This window comes from Pelophylax lessonae, assembly GCF_965119305.1.
Source record: "Pelophylax lessonae genome assembly, chromosome: 12".
In the NCBI taxonomy this organism is placed as follows: domain Eukaryota; kingdom Metazoa; phylum Chordata; class Amphibia; order Anura; family Ranidae; genus Pelophylax; species Pelophylax lessonae.
The window spans coordinates 98,941,486-98,959,443 of NC_138779.1; the positions used below are offsets into that span (position 1 = coordinate 98,941,486).

General features: G+C 44.3%; 1 protein-coding gene across 1 annotated transcript in view; it reads right to left on the bottom strand.

Moving 5' to 3' along the window:
• HSPBP1 (HSPA (Hsp70) binding protein 1) overlaps positions 1-3,098 on the bottom strand; it is a 91,014-nt gene extending 87,916 nt beyond the window's left edge. The window contains exon 1 of the mRNA XM_082274361.1: positions 3,086-3,098. The gene's annotated coding sequence lies outside the window, so the exon portion shown is untranslated. The remainder of the gene's footprint in view (positions 1-3,085) is intronic.
• Between the last annotated feature and the right edge of the window lie 14,860 nt (positions 3,099-17,958).

The following is a 17,958-nucleotide window of genomic DNA, read 5'->3' on the forward strand; positions in this document are numbered from 1 at the left end:
ACAAGCTGTAATACTTGCCAAAGGGGGCAGTACAAGATATTAACTCTGCAGGGTGCCCAAACTTTTGCAGACACCATTTTTTTGTTTTCGGTTATTTTCAAAGTGTAAATGATGTAAATAAAATCTAACTTTTGTTGACATATTATAAGAATGTCTAATCTGTAATTTGATGCCTTTTGGATATTTTTCCATCTTTCTTTGGCTTCTTTATGCACATTAATACACATTTTTACCTGGGGTGCCCAAACTTTCGATCCCCACTGTACAAGAAGCATCATGCCCCTGGCCTTCTGGCATCTCCAGCATCTGTCCATGTTTCAGGGAAGAAGTCATGTAATGCGCTAGGAGTGTAATACCACGTTGTCAGAATTTTAAAGTTGGTTTCTTGGGCCTTGGTACAAACCGAAGTCCCCAACGCCAGCCCAAACATCCTTTGACACTGTTCTAACGAGAATGTGCGGTTCAGTTCGGTCTCCCCCGTCCTAACACAGGGCAAATCAGGCATTTCATGGGGTATGGTCAATAAGCTATATGTCTTAGAGATGGACCTAGAAACAAAACCCACCCCATCACAGTATTCCTCAAAGCTCGTCAGGGGAAGAGTAAAGTCTTTAGGGTTCAGGATGGTGCTTAGGAAGTGAAGTACTCGGAGTGCCATCTAAAAAGGGAGCACATAAGGTTTTTTTATCTTAATGCATAGAATGCATTAAGATAATAAAAAACCTTCTGACTTTACAACCCCTTTAATGTAGACTTTTGGGAAGATCAATGAGCCGATCACACAAGCAGGAAATGATGTTTCAGATGTACAGAACACCTCCAGGTAGCCATATTGCACTGCATTTTACAGAAAATTACAGAGCTGCGGATTGAAAAGTAATTTTTAACAACATTCGATTACAATACGAATTGTGTCGCAAATGTATATACTATTTTTTTTTTCTTCCATGAAAGCGGAGTTACCCTTTAACCACTTAAGCCCCGGAAGATTTTACCCCCTTCCTGACCATGGCCTATTTTGCGATTCGGCACTGCGTGACTTTAACGGACAATTGCGCGGTCGTGCGACACTGTACCTAAACTAATTTGACGTCCTTTTTTTCCCACAAACAGAGCTTTCTTTTGGTGGTATTTGATCACCTGTGCGATTTTTTGATCATGCGCTATAAACAAAAAAAGTGCGACAATTTTGCAAAAATAACAATATTTTTCACATTTTTCTTATATGAAATTCCCCAAAAAAAAAAATGTAAAAATCTAAATTTTTTAACATTTTAGGGCAATTTGTTTTATGCTACATATGTTTGGTTAAAAAAAAAAAAAAAAAAAAAAAAATCGCAAATAGCGTATTTTGATTGGTTTGCGCAAAAGTTATCGGGTTTACTAACAAAGGGAAAGATTTTTGTCATTTTTGTTGTTTTTTTTTTAACGCGTAATGGCGGCGATCTGCGATTTTTTTTGCGGTACTGCGACATTGCGGCGGACAGATCGGACCCTTGACTGACATTTTTTACACTTTTGGGGTTACCAGTGACATTACTACAGTAATCAGTGCTATAAATATGCACTGTTACTGTAATATGACACTGGCAGTGAAGGGGTTAACTTTTTTTGAGAGGGAGGGGTTATGTGTGTCCCTAGGGGCGTGATTCTAACTGTGATTGGCTGTGGCTTGAGGTGTAGGAACAGTGATCAACGGTCCTACATAGTAGAACCGTATGATCACTATTCCTACACAGGGGAGAATGACAGCCGGCTTGTTTACACTAGCCGCCTGCCTTTCTCCCTCTCCACCGACGTACGCGAGTGACCGGCGGACGATCGGGTCCGCCGGTCACAACGCGGGGGGTCCGTGACCGTGCGGGAGCGCGCCCGCTCCTGAGACCCTCACAGGCTAGCGGCGTAGACCTACGTCGCTTTGCCTGTGAGGGGCTGACCGCCGCAGTAAATAGTCGTGCGGCGGTCGGCAAGCGGTTAAAAGGAGTATGCCTAAATAAAACCTGAGCCTACTTCTCTCTGGGTCAAAAGAGCTTTACAGAGTGCAGGGGTAAGGAGTGCAGATCCCCACATTTAAAAACAATAAAAAAACAAAAATATATAGCAGAATACATATTGGCCTAATTTAATGAAGAAATTTGATTGTTTACATTTCTTTATTGGATGTGTTTTATAGCTGAAAGTAAAAAAACATTTTTTTTTTCTTTTAAATTGCCGGTCTTTTTTTTTGTTTATAGCGCTAAATAATTAAAACCGCAGAGATGATCAAATACCACCAAAAGATACATTTGTTGGGGGTTGAAAAAAAAAGGTACAGCGACGCACGTCCACGCAATTGTCAGTTAAAGTGATGCAGTGGTCTTGAAGGAGGGGGGTAAATCTTCTGGAGCTTAAGGGGTTAATGTAAATAAATGAGCTGCCTAATAAATGATTGCATGTAATAAATTGTGGACATACATAGGTCAGGTGACAATAATATCACAAACGTTAGAGAACGGAGACCCCCGTGTCCCCTCGCTAGTCAATAATATCACAACAGAGTGATGGGAAGCCACGATTTCCCTGGATCTGGATGGTTTGGAGAAGTCTAGCGGACGTATTCCTGATTTCTTGGGTCGGAAGAAAAAATCTGATCATCCTGAATTAGGGAAAAGTTCAAAAACGAATTATTCTTCAGTGCTGGGTATAGAGAGAGAGAAAACTCCATTTCCCTGCATGCTTTGCTCCACCATGTATGTATATCCGGGTCACAGTCCTCACTGACACCCAGCATGGCTGTGTCACACATAACTCCATCTAGCTGCTAGAATATGGAGTTCCCAGTCATGTGATGGCAGCCTATACATCCCTATGGAGGGAGAACTGTGTACAGTACAGACCCCACCTCCTCTGTATACAGTCCATGCTGGGACCATACCACCCTCCCCACCTTATTACAGGGACCACTCATATACAATGGGGGAATCACAATGGTTGCCTAGAGACAGCTCCACCCTCCCCCCCAAGGTAAATTTTGGCATGGCCCCCCCATACACTGAGTACTATAGGTGTCACATAGCACATGTATACAGAGCAGGCTTCCTCCTACCTGTCAGTGCTGGGGGGGATTCTCCTAGAAAGGTCACCGACTCTGCTGGATACAAGCACAGCTCTCCCCCGGCGATGTATAGATTGTATAATGTGCGGATCCTCTCCAGCCTCTTCCAGAAGCTTCTTCTTCTCTCTTCCGCCCTCACCTCATTCATCGCTGACACAGAGGGCCACCTGCTGGACAAACGTGGAACTTCCTCACAGCCGAGCACACAACACAACTCCATTTCCTTCCAGCTTCAGCTACTTTATTAGGGCTCATGTACACTGCAGCTCTCATATTTTTGTGCCTGGAAACTCCCCTCCATGTTAGCCAATGTGTCCATGTCTTTTCCAGAGTTTACAGGCAGAACCCCCCCCCCCCCCAATAAACTCGGGTTTTGAGAGGAGCTTTCGAGCAGAAAAGACTTCTAAGTGCCCAAAAAACACCTGAATAAAGGCATGAAAATGCTCAAAAACACAAATAAATAAATAAACTGAGGGGAGGGTTTGAGAAAAAAAACTGCTTTTTAAAAGCGGAGTTCCACTCAAAAGTGGAACTCTGCCGATCTGCTTCCTCCCCCCCTCCGTTGCCTCATTTGGCACCTTTCAGGGGGGAGGGGGAACAGGAACCTGTTTTTGCCAGGTACCCTTGCCCACTTCCTGGGAAACAGCGCCGCGGTGCTGTCCCTCGGAAGTTCGGCCCCCTCCTTTTTCCTCCGCAGCTGGGCCAATTACAAAGCACAGCACTCTTTGCGGAAGCGCAATAGGCAACCAGCTGTGATGCCGATAGGCTTCAGTGCCGGGTTCCCTCACCCTGGATGGTGGCGGCGGCGGCACCTGAGAGCCGATACGTAAATCGGCTTCGGGTGCCGACATCGCGGGCTCCCTGGACAGGTAAGTTCTTACATAGTTACATAGTAGGTGAGGTTGAATAAAGACAATAGTCCATCCAGTTCAACCTGTGTAGGTGTGTGTGACTGTAATCATCTAACATAGCCCTCAATCTCCTGATCCTTGAGATGTAAGTCTAAGAGTCTTTTGAAAGTCACCATACTACCCGCAGAAACCACCTCTTGTGGTAGACAATTCCACAATCTTGTAGCCCTAACAGTAAAGAACCCCCCACGTTGCCTGAGGTTAAAACGCTTCTCCTCTAATCGCATTGTATGTCCTCGAGTCCTCATGCAATTCCTTCGAATGAACAGCTTTTCTTCTAAGCTGAGATCCCCATTAAGATATTTATAAATTGCTATCATGTCCCCTCTCAGACGTCTCTTCTCCAGGGAAAATAAATCGAGCGATTGCAGCCGCTCTTCATAGGTAAGGTCCTCCAACCCCCTAATCAGTTTAGTTGCCCTTCTCTGGACTTTCTCCAGCTCCAACACATCCCTCCTGAGGACTGGCGACCAGAACTGGACAGAATACTCCAGATGCGGTCGGACCAGAGTTTTATAAAGTGGAAGGATTATAGTCTTATCTCTGGAATACATCCCTTTCTTTATGCATGCTAATATTCTGTTGGCTTTGGAAGCTGCCGCTTGGCATTGCATGCTGTTGCCTAATCTATCATCAACCAAGACTCCCAGATCTTTCTCCATTTTTGATTCCCCCAAGGGTTCCCCTCCTAACGTGTATTGTGTTTTTATGTTTTTGGTCCCCAAGTGCAAAACCTTACACTTCTCCACATTAAACCTCATTTGCCATGTCGTTGCCCACTCCGTAATTTTGTCCAGGTCATTCTGTAGGATATCTGCTTCATGCTGTGCAGTTATTGCCCTGGCCAATTTTGTGTCATCTGCAAAAACTGATAACGCACTACTGATCCCTTCCTCAATGCTGTTTATGAATAAATTGAACAAGGTTGGTCCCAGGACTGAGCCCTGGGGCACCCCGCTTACTACCTCAGACCAGTCTGAGTATGCGCTGTTTATTACCACCCTTTGGACACGGCCTTTTAGCCAATTCCGTATCCAAGAGCAAACCCTGCTGTCGATACCTGCAGACCTTATTTTATAAATTAAGCGCTTGTGGGGAACTGTATCAAACGCCTTAGCGAAATCCAAGTACACCACATCCACTGGTCTCCCCCTATCTAGCTCACAGCTCACTTCCTCGTAGAATGCTAAGAGATTGGTTTGACAAGAACGCCCATTTGTAAACCCGTGCTGGTTACTACTGATGATGTTGTTGTCTTTAGCATACTCTACGATATAGTCCCTTATCATCCCCTCCAAAAGTTTACATATTATTGATGTCAGACTGACAGGCCTATAATTTCCCGGGATATGTCTCTGGCCCTTTTTGAATATCGGAATCACGTTAGCCTTCCTCCAATCCCCTGGTACATCTCCTGTCCTAATACTGTCAGCAAAGATCAGGAACAGTGGTCTAGATATAACCATACTGAGTTCCTTGAGCACTCTCGGATGTACGCCATCCGGGCCTGGTGATTTGTTTGTGTTAAGTTTATCCAGTCTTTCCCTGATTTCCCCCTCTGTTAGCCATAGTGGCAAGTCCTGTGTATTACTACTAACCATACAGTCATGGTCAGTGTACCCTTCCTTTTCCTGCGTAAAGACTGACGAGAAAAAAGAATTCAGCACGGTTGCTTTTTCAGTGTCCTCTGTAACCATCCTCCCATCATCGTTAATTATGTGTGCAATATGCTCTGCCCTAGTTTTTTTGCTGTTGATATATTTAAAGAATTTCTTTGGTTTTTTTTACTATCCTCCGCTATTTGTCTCTCAAAGTTGATTTTAGCCATCTTGATTTCGTGTTTACACTTCTTATTTTCCTCCTTGTATTGCTGGAAGGCCGATACTGTGCCCTCTGATTTATATTTCTTGAAGGCCAATTTTTTTCCCCTAATAAGTTTTTTAACGCTACGGTTTAGCCAGCCAGGTTTGGCTTTGTCTCTTCTAAATTTATTCCCCATAGGAATGCACTGCAAGATGCCTTTGCTTAATATTGTTCTAAAGCATTCCCATTTTTCCTCTGTGGTCAGTGATCCCAGGGTTTGGTCCCAGTTTACCCTTTCCATCAATGAGTACAATTTTGGAAAGTCTGCCCTTCTGAAGTTTAGGGTTCTTATGTTCCCCACTTGCCTTTTTATATTGTTATTTATACTAAATGTGATCATCCTGTGATCGCTAGAGCCCAGGTTGTCCTGGACTCCTACCTCCGAGATTATGTCTGGGTCATTAGTGATCAATAGATCCAGGATAGCATTCTCTCTAGTAGGGGAATCCACCAACTGCGACATGTAGTTATCCTGTAAGGTTTCCGTGAATAGCCGGGCCTTATGCGAGTGTGCAGTCCCCTCTTCCCAGTCAATGTCGGGATAATTTAAGTCCCCCAATATGATGACTGATCCTAGTTTTGCCGCTTTACCTATTAGTGCTAAAAATTCCAGCTCTACCTCCTCCCCTTGGTTAGGTGGCCTATAGCAAACCCCCACAACTACTTTTCCCTTATCTTCTTCCCTATCGAGTTCAACCCACACAGATTCTAAATCCATGCTCATCCCATCCGTAATGTCACTCCTTTCTAGCACCTTTATATTGTTCTTGACATAGAGACATACCCCTCCCCCTCTTTTACCAACCCTGTCCTTCCGGTACACCGAATACCCTTGGATATTTGCCAGCCAGTCATGTGAGGGGTCGAACCAAGTCTCCGTTATTCCCACAAGGTCTATGTCCTCCTCATGTACTAACATGTCCAACTCATCCATCTTATTAGCTAGGCTCCTGGCATTAGCATATACCCCTCTTAGTTTTACGGAAGTTAAACGTGATTGGCGGTTTTGTTTATTTCTGTTTGGTCTGCTGTTCTCCCGCACAGACCCGCCAATTGATGTTGTTGTTCTACTATTTAAAAGTCAGCAGCTACAGTATTTGTAGCTGCTGACTTTAAATTTTTTTAAGGGGGGCAGAACTCCACTTTAAGCTGCAGTGTGCATGAACCCTTAGGGTCCTTTCACACGGGCTTTCCGCCCGGTGGACTCCACTTTGCTCAGCGGAGATCGATCCACCAATCCCCGCTGAGCAGACGGATGACAGCTCCGTCTCAGCTTACTTTGCAGAGACAGATCTGTCAGATCCCCGCTCTCCTCTATGGGAGATCGGATGACAGCGGGCCGCCTGTCCTTTTTTATCTGATCCGATCCTCCAGGCAGATGGAAAATAGGGTTACCATTCGTCCTGATTTCACGGACAGGATCACGGGTAGCAGCGACATCTGCTGCTACATATGGCGCTTTTCCACTGCATGGAACCGAACGGTTCGGCTCGCTTTTGTGCTTTTCTACTGCTGGTACCGCATGGTACGATGTAGTAACGATTTGGTACGGCGGCGCTTTTCCACTACATGGAACCGAATGGTACGGCTCGCTTAAACAGTACCACCTCAGTTGTGGTTCCAATAGGGCTGTACCGGTACCATATCCCACAATCCTTTGCATGCAGCCTTGACTGTTTGTCAATACTAGCCACTGATTGGTCAGAGAATCGTTGTTATCCCACCCACTTACTTTAGTACTACTTTAGTGGAAAAGCAAACCATACCAAACCGTACCAAATCGTTCCAACACAGTACCATGCGGTACCATGCAGTGGAAAATCAAACCGGGCCAAGCAGGGCCGAGTAGAGCCAAGCCGGTACTTGCAGTGGAAAAGTGCCAATGGTACATGGAGCCTCCAATCAGGTCCACCTGAAAAACTGACAGGCGGACCGGATCCGAAAGCCTGTGTGAAAGGGGCCTTAGGGTCCTTTCACACGGGCGGCCAAATCAGGCCCTCCTGTCAGTTTTTCAGGCAGACCTAATTGAACGGAGGGTTCACCCCTATGGAGCGGCAGGAGTCAGCGGTGACACCCACCGCTATCTGATCTGACCTGATCCTGTCCACCAAATCCAGACAGATGGTGACCCTATTTTCATCCGTCTGGAGGATCGGGTGAAAACGGACAGGCGGTGGCAAACCCCATGCCATTGGCCGAGGAGGAGACGGGACCGGAAGGACTCGAGAAGGCGCGCCGCCGGAGTGACCGAGTGACCGCCGGGACAGAAGGCAGAAGCCGTCGCCGAGTGAGGAGAAGCCGCCCGCTGGGACAGAAACCATCGCCGAGTGAGGAGAAGCCGCCCGCCGGGACAGAAGACAGAAGCCGCCCGCCGGGAGTCCGAGGCCTGCTCCAGGTAAGTGCACTGGTCTTGGGGGGTGGCACACTGCATTGAAAAGGGCACAGACGCTGAACTCTGCATTGATGGGGGCACGGCACAATGTTCATTGCATTGTGGGGGCACAGCACAGTTGCCTTGAAGGGGGCACGCACACTGAACTCTGCATTGTGGGGGCACAGCACAGAGTTCATTGCATTGTGGGGGCACAGCACAGTGTTTATTGCATTGAAGGGGGCACAGCACGGAGTTCATTGCATTGAAGGGGACACAGCACAGTGTTTATTGCATTGAAGGGGGCACAGCACAGTGTTTATTGCATTGAATGGGGCACCGCACAGTGTTTATTGCATTGAAGTGGGCACAGCACAGTAATTATTGCATTGAAGGGGGCACAGCACAGTGTTCATTGCATTGAAGGGGGCACAGCACAGTGTTTATTGCATTGAAGGGGGCTCCTGCAATATCCTCTGATGATGTCTGTGCAGACGATACGCGTCAGGAGCTCGCAGTAGAACTTCATTTTAATACATTGCCTGTTACCATGTGATTCTTGTAAGTGTGATTCCTTTTATTTCATTAAAAGTTTTTAGCAATATTACGCTACGTGCACTCCTTTTTCTGGTTTTCATATCATCTGGTCTTGAGAGACTTCCATCCCTCTGCCTACCACCTTATGAGCTGAAAACTACTTCCATAGTAATGATCGTAGGAGGAATCAGGATCACCTTGTACAGCCTGAACAGGTCTGTTTGCTATATGGCAATTCAGACCCATTTGATCTGGTGAGAGCCCACTTTTACTGTTCACTTGGTGTTGGGATTCTTTTCATCATATTTGGATTTATATATGTATACCAACAAGATGGATCGCTTCTTTATGACTTTTATTTAAGCCCTTTTTCAGTATTGGACTTTATTTCACAATATCCTATATTCTATATATATATATATGTTCAATTGTACTCTTGTATATTATGTACACTCATTAGCGCTGCACTTTTTTCTTCCCCTTTCTTCAATGTAGTCCTTGCCTGAGCCTGGTCTTGAGCATCCTTAAGGGACAGGTGTCTGCTCTGTCTTTCCTTTTCCAAATACCTCTTCCTTCACAGTCCCTAATTAAGACCTTTTTCCAATGTGCTACTCATGTAAATCCCCCAGTTCTGTGTTACCTTGGGATCTGAACCTGCTGCCCTCAGTACCCTGGAAATTTCACTTTGAGCTGATTAAAGATATATCCTTCGAAGATCTTACTCACCTTCTTATGTAGAATTGCCTTTCTCTTGGACTTTACATCTATTAGGTGTGTTTTTGAACTGGCAGTCCTTTCTTGTAGGAAACTTTTTCTTATATTACACATGGAAATGTAGCCTTGAGACCAAGTTGTTCATTTCTACCTACGGTGGTCTCTTCCTTCCACCCTAATGAGAATATTGTCCTTTCTTCCTTTTATCCTGCCTTAAAATACACCAAGGAAGTTCCTTACTCATGCAAATTTCCCTGCATGTACAGAGAAATACTCTTGTTCCTGGCAGAAATGCACTCTGCTCCTAATTTCCTGTTGTGAGTTGACAACACAGTACTTTTTCTGCAATACAAGGTTATGTTTTGCTGAACTATAGCATACTCCTGGGGGTATGTTCTATGTGTTTTTACATCTAGTCTCTGTAATTTCCCTTTTTTTTTTTTCGTGCTACCCAAGGCTGCCAGGAACCATTTTGTCACCAATGTACAGTATTTCTCTAAAAAGGCTATATTCCAGTTAGCATGAACTTCTGAAACCATCAGATTCTTTAGTCTCATAAAAAGACTGTTCAGGACATCCTGTACTGTAGCCTTTCCATCAAAAACACCATCTAAATTAATAGTATAGTTGTTTCTGTACTCAAACACATCCATTATGAAGATGACCTTTGCTGCAGATAATGTGTATTAAAATATACCAAAATAAAACAGTGTAGAACAATCCACACTAGGTAAGTAAGACTCAAAAAGCATAATGAAAAGGAAATTGTGAAGTTCATAATGAAAACAAAGACCATTAGCATGTGTTCTTTCAAATCAGGTGTAAAGAGATCCACCACCAGCTAGGAATAATCATCACGCCTCTTACCAAAAAAGATGGGCCAAAGGTTATAATGGCCAAAAGCGCAAAAGATGTTAACACAGACTGGGCGGTCAGCAAGGAAAACGATGGTCATCACTCCACCGTCAATCCCAATGGAATGCCAGCTAAGAAATACAAATCTCCATTATGAAGTCCATAAAAAACATCAAAGTTTATTGAAAGCTTATAGGGCTCACTGACAAGCTTTTCACTAGAGTGGATCAGCAGGCTAATAGTGTAGAGCAGGGAGCACTAGATGGTGCTCAAAGATTAGCGCAGACGAATGCCAAGAGAAGCCACGCTCCTACATGTTTCGTCGACTGGAGAGGGGGTAATGTGAAGTTGGAGATATCCCATTTAGAAACAAGATGGATTTATGTTATGAAATCATTAATTCCTTTTGCCCTTAACGTCGAATGGGATGTTAATAGTTTTATTAACAATAGCTAATTATTTTTATTTTTTTTATCTTTGCATTTTTTAATTCTTATTTTTTCATTGGACACCACACTTACAGTTAGTCATCTTTTATAAGTGGTATTCATTTCGTGTCCCCTTTCCACCCAACCTATATTTTTGTCATTTTTTTCTCTATAGTTTTTATAGTCTTTATTTTTCAATATTTTTTTTTATATCTATATTGTCATTCCCTATAGTGAAATAGGAGTATATATACTGTCATACAGCCATTAGTCATGTGGCTATCTACCCTTCTATATGAGATAGAATATTTAGGGTTGGATTGATGTGTCATCTCTTAGATAAAGATGGTAGGTAACTGACCTGGTAATTTGTTTATATCACTACTATTTCTATTTCTAATTTGGAAGTTATCCACTTATACCTTCCACTTATCTTCCTCGCCAATATGACTCTGTGTGTCTACTTAACGTATAGACACATAATTTTGTATACATTTTTTTATTTTTCTGTATTAATGTTCACTTGTGAATAACATTTTCCTCCTACCGGTTGTGTATTGAGTAAGTTAGTGACAGGGATCTGTCAGCTAAGAAGTACATTCATTGTATATATTTGTTTTAAATCAACTATATTTTTGTAATTGTATTTATTATCTTTGTATATTTGCTGTACATATCTTATCCCTTGGTCCTGGTTATTTTCTTTTTTCCCTCCTCTTTTTCATGGAAAGCCCTAATTTTTTTGGCCCGTGAGAACATTGCCTCTTTTTTGTTTTTGGGGAGGGGGGGATTGTATAGCACCCACAGTGTACAGTAGGAAAATTTGGTTTTTAGCTCTGTAAACAGAGGAGCTGAGGGTATTTTGTTGTGCTGATCTGAGCTCCAAGGGCTGAGTCTCTCTTCCCTACCCCATGGCTTCTGGAACTGCTGGAGAGTTCTATAACTTCAAGGGTGGAGGAGCAGAGATTAGGCCTGAATATTTATAGAGTCTCCTCCAATCCATGGGTGGGTACAGACCAGAAGGTAGGGAGATAGGCCATAAACAGTTGCCTCAAGGGGACCACTGTGCTGGGGGGCTCTGCCCCTGGGCAGAAAGAAGGAGCCAAAGAGAGAGACCAGAAACAGTTGTAGCCTGACATCAATTCAGCTTCAGTTAGGCTTAGCTGACGCAATTCCTGGGAACCAAAGTTGGCACCTGTTCAGCAGGAGGTCTGTTCAGAGGTCTCTTGAACTTCAGGAATCACCAAAGGGACTGAGTGAGTAGCTTCAACCACTACACCCCAGAGCCTGATAGAGAGAGATAGACCATAAACAGTTGCCTGAAGGAAGGAGACAAAGAAAGAGAGAGAGAGAGAGAGAGACCAGAAACAGCTGAACCCTCACACCATTTCAGCTTTAGCTAGGCCAAAGCCATCCTGGGAACCAGGCCTTAGACCAACCACTACACCCCAGAGCCTGATAGAGGGAGCCTGATAGAGGGAGATAGGCCATAAACAGTTGCCTGGAGGGGCCCCTGTTCTGGGGAGACTCTGCCCCTGGGCAGAAGGAAGGAGCCAAAGTAAGAGAGAGAGTCCAGAAACGGCTGAAGCCTCACACCATTTCAGCTTTAGCTAGGTTTAGCCAAAGCCATCCTGGGAACCAAGGTTGGGACCTGTTTAGCAGGAGGTCTGTTCAGAGGTGTCTTGAACTTCAGGAATCACCAAAGGGACTGAGTGAGTAGCTTCAACCACTGCACCCAGAGCCTGATAGAGGATAAGCAGCAAGATGCAAAACGAGGGTGTGCTAAAGTCATTCCCTTTTCTCTCGCCTAGTGCGTACTGGACAGGCATTTTCAAAGGCACCTAGGGGAACTAATGGTATTTACTTCCTGCACTTATAATTGTTCCAGTATTTGGTATTGAGTTAATTCTACCATTGCTGAATCTGTCCAAAAAGTATTTCATTTTAGGGCTGGTCCCAGCTACAATAAGGCCTTCTTCTTAATTATACAGTACAGGACCCAGGGTTTACTTCTTAATCATGGCATAGGTACTTGAACACTGGCAAAAATTATGCTGCAGGGACATCCACTTTATAACCCCTCCCCATGGCAACAAGCCTCAGCTTTTGCTAGGGTCCTTCAGTTAAGGACATCTTCTCTTTACCTCTTTTCAAAAAAAATTTTCTTGCAGAATCTTCTAATAAAGTGGTTGTAAACCTTAGTCATGAAAAATTAACAAATTACATCCTTCTATAATGTGCCCTTGCACAATTCCAAAGCACCGAGTATGGCTCCTCTCTGATCTCTGATCCCTCTGCTATCTGCAGGGGTCACTGATCTAACTCTAAGGTCTAAGCTGATACCTCAGCCTCCTGGAAGACAGCCCGTCCCCTCCAGCACACAACAGATGACTCATAGACTCAGCTATGTGTTTTTCTCTATTAGTCTATTAGAGGGGGGTCCCTTCCCACCAATTAGCTATGTAGCACCCTCCTAGTCAGGTACTAGGTGAAAGCATTTGTGTGCTTTTCTGCTTATCAGGGAGCAGGATTTCTAGTCTTGCCTGTTACATGTGTCCAAGTGTGATTCACTTGGTCTGAGGGAGTGTCCCCACTGTATCCAAAAAGGGGGGCCTGTTGGACAGTGGATGAAACCCAGCCAGTGACACACAGGCTTCTGTGACAGTCCCAGTGGGAAGACACAACCGCAGTGCATCCTGGGATTGTTCATAAAAGCCTGGGACACATGTGACAGGGCGTCTTTGGCGGGAAGCAGAGTCCCAGGAGGAGGGTGACGGCTAACTCTCCTCCCGTCAGAAAGGAAGTGGTCACAGGCAGTCGGCCTAGTGGACCAGACGTGTGGGGCTGAGCTGCAAGGTCCTGTGGAAGCTGACGGTGGAGCAGTGGAAGAAATTCCTGTGGAAAGCAGTATCAGTGAGTACCAGGTAACTTGCCAGGGGTCTACGTAGGAAGGGGATAACTCCAGGGAAAGTCAGTGGACATAGGACAGCACACACAGTGGGTCAGAAAGGGGGTGCCAAGATAGACCCTGAAGAGAAACTTAAAGTACTGTTCATCATTTAAAACCTTCACCTCAGTGACAAAGTGAAGCAGTGGCCTTTCCGCACACACCTCAGATAGATGTCCTCAAACTGTGCATAGCTGTCAGTTGGAGTATCCCACTCTCTCATCCCAGTTCCAAAATAAATACAAAAAAACAAATCCCCTGGACTGTTTATTGACTGAGCCGAGGACTTACAGTTACTAGTTCAATTGTCTGTTGCTATGGGTAACCCAGGGGAATCCACTTTAAGCAGCTCCCATGGGGTCAGTGCTACAGCTACATGCTTGGCCCACCGCCTGCTGCATACATTGCCATGTAAAGTGACAGAAAACCAAGAGCCTGGACCAGGAAGAGATACTGGGCCAGGTGTCTTTGGTGGGGCTGGTGACCTGCTGGTAGAATTTACAGTTTAACAATGACACTGCAAATTCCCTGCTCAGGTCAGACCTGGGAGTCAACACTGCAGAGAAAAAGGAGGTTAGAGGACCTAAGAAGGTTGTTAGTCCCGAACTGAAACAATGCAGGGCCTCCTGGAGAGCCGTTTAGCTTCCTTAAAGTGTTACTAACCCCACAACAGTAAAATCAGTCTGTATATGCTGTAAAGCATGCTTGTTATACCTAAGGGGTTAATCCTCTGCATTGTGTATAAGGGCTGTTTGATTCTGTCTCCCTCTCATCCTCTTCTTCTTTCACTGTCTCCAAAAAATAATCTGATGTTTACAGATCCAGGGGACGGGCTGCACATGCTCAGTTTGGTGTGTTTTGCTAGAGAGTTTTTTTTTTTTTACTGGGTGAGTGCATGTGATCAGCAAAGGGCCAATCAGCACTGTCCAGACAGAGGATCAGGGAAGAATGAAAACTCCTCCTACAAGCTTTACTAGGAACTGATAGAAGTCACAAGGCTGCTATAAGACTGCTGATGAGAAAAGGTATTTATCCTGTTTATATTTACTAAAATAATTGCATTTCCATGTTCCGTGTACTGTGGGAGACCAGATATAGCGAATGCAGGGTCCTGGGTTTAGTAACACTTTTTAAGGAGCAAAGTTCAATGTATCCTGTAACCCTAGAGGCCTCTGCACAGATCTCTTAGGGCACTGGTCTTAGACAAACTTTCACTGCAGATATGTAGATATGTGGCTAAAGGGACATGAGTGCCTTGGCAATGCCATCTTTCATGAAATGTACTTGAACTTCTTTCAGGCAAACATTTTTCAGGGCCCTGCTTAGCCACAATGACCCTTCATATTTATTTAATGTAAGACAGCAAATATTCACTTTTTGGGTAAAAGTCGGCTATAAGTCCACACCATGAGTGATCCTAGGTTCATTAACCACTTGACCACCGGAAGATTTACCCCTCTTAATGGCCAGACCATTTTTTATTTTTTGCGCTATAAACAAAAAACGACTGATAACTTTGAAAAACAAACAATATTTTTTACTTTCTGCTATGAAACACATCCAATAAAAAAAAAAAAAAAAAACAGTCTTCATCAATTTTGGCCAATATGTATTCTGCTACATATTTTTTGGTAAAAAAAAAAATCCCAATAAATGTATATTGATTGGTTTGCACAAAAGGTATAGCGTCTACAAACTATAAGATATGTTTATTTTTTTTTTTTTTACTAGTAATGGCGGCGTTTAGCATTTTAAAGCTGGACTGTGATATTGCAGCAGACAGTCGGGACACTAACTGACATTTCATGGGGACCAGTGACACTAATACAGTGATCATTGCTAAAAATATGGACTGTCACTGTGCTAATGACACTGGCTGGGTATGGTTAAAGTGGAGTTACACCCAAAAGCGGAACTTCCTCTTTAAAGCCTCCTCTACGTCTCCTGTTTGTGAAACTGAGCTTTTGGAGAGGGGGGGGGGGGGCAGGTACCCGATTTTGACAGGTACCTGCTTCCACTTCCATTCACATTCCACTCCTTCTTGGACCAGTCACTAAGCGCAGCGCCGCTCGCACATGTGCGGCTGGCACCTGGCTGTAAAGCTGCAAGCTGTCACAGCCAGCTGCCCATAGTGGAGATGGCGGCGTGGCCAAGGGAGGACACAAGGTGAACACGGCTGGGGTGAGTACACCGCTGGATCATGGGACAGGTTAGTGGCTGTTTATTAAAAGTCAGCAGCTACACTTTTTGTATCTGTTGACTTTTAATAAACAAAAAAACTGTGTGCCTAGCCATTGTTTGTGCACTGTGTGGGAGGTGCCTTAAAGGTGCGCAAGTAACAACTGCCTATACTGTATGTAGGTTAACATATATGTTCATTTAACACAGAAAGCCTACTGCTTTGTCTTTTGTGAAATACAGTAAATTATTCAGTTTTTTTTATTCCATTCTGCCAGCTGATTATGACATCAATGCTGTTACTACAAGTCTATCATTTCAGCATCTGCTGCAGTCTCGCTAATGATCAGTCTTTTTCCCATCAGTATACAGCAGAATAATCACACTTCATTCTAATTATTGACAACACCCCAAAGTCATCTCATTGTGACATAGCGTGAAAGAATGTTCTATTTCAGAGATTAGATTTGGTATTTTCAGAAGAAATAATTTACACATTCTTGTAAAGCATGCAGAACCTTTAATGACCCATGGAAGAGCTCTTTGTATGGATTCAAACAATTCTCTTCCAGATAATGTTTTCCTTTCACTAGAGCCTGATTGTGTTTTGTTATAAATGACAGACATGTTAAATGATAGTATTTAGCTGCATGATCCACAGCATGGTGGAAACAGCTGAAGCAGTGGACGCCATGATCATTGATCTATATGGAAACCAAGACCGTATGTACTATGACACATGGTCCTGGACCAGTGCCTGGGACAACAAAGAAAAGGAACCCATATCAATGCATTGAGGGTGTTTGCAAGGACATTCTTCTCAGTGTGTGGACAAGGCACACTTTAGAAGCAACGATGGCTCTATTTAAAAGGCATAAAATAACCCAATCTCCCATAGGCGTGCACACAGGGCGTGCCTGGAAATCTCCTAATCACCTTGTGCAATGCAGATTTCCCCTGCTTCCTAGCACTCCCTGCCTCCCTCCCAGGGCCGTGCAGAGATCTTTGGAGGGGCAGGTGCTCAAAGTATAAAAGGAGCACATGGAACAGGGCTTTAAATAGGGCAGGTGTGGGGGCTAACGGGTGATCAGTGGCTGCGGACATGGAGGGGGGGGGGGGTCAATCAGTGGCTGCGGACGTGGTGCTGCCAGCTTCCCTCCTCTCCTGCCGGCTGCTGCGGGGGATGTTTCAGGAACGAGAGCGAGGGAAGGGGCTGGTAAATACCAGCCCCTTCCTTTTCTGAATGAACACAGTGAGTGATCTGAACCGGTCTCTCCTGTGTTCATTCTTAACTGATGCATAGTAAACTATGTTTACTAAGCTTCAATTTGTGAATGAACAGGAAGCCCCTCAGCACAGAGCACTTCCGATTAGTTCACTGTTCAGGGCAGCTGAGGCTGCAGAGAAAGGGACTGGGGAAGCTCTGTTCTCCAGTCCCTTTTTCTGTCTCAAAGGTGAGACATCAGAGATCTGTTTAGACCCCTGATAATTCACCAAAGCCCCCCAGCGGGGCTCCTAAAAAAACTGTAAAAAAAATAAGGAAAAAAATTGTAAAAAATATTAAAAAAGTAAAACTGTAAAAAAAAAAAAAAACGACTGACACCAATCTCTGCTCTACTGACACTGTTTACTGCTCAGTGCTCAGCTGATATACATGCATGTGTGTTTGTGCTCAGGGGGAACACCCTAATGCAATAGGCTGCACACACCAATGTCCATTCCTAATAGGAAGAGTACATACACAGGAAAAGGAAGACTGTAAATTCATAATGAACCTCATCATGTTGCCTAGCAACCTTTTTCTAATATTCTAAAATCATTAAAAAGTCCTGCCTAATACTAGAATCAGTAGGGTTAAAAACCTCAGTGTGTGCCTCTGAAAGTTATTACATTTTCCTGCTAATGCCTCGTACACACGCAACGATTATCGGCCGACCGATCGTCCGTCTTTTGTCCAGAGTTGTGTTTTGTTGGTTGGAATGTGCCTAGACTGCACACGTATTTTCTCGGCCAACAGAAATCTACTTCAGAAGTGATGTCATGTGCTGGTTTACTTTCCG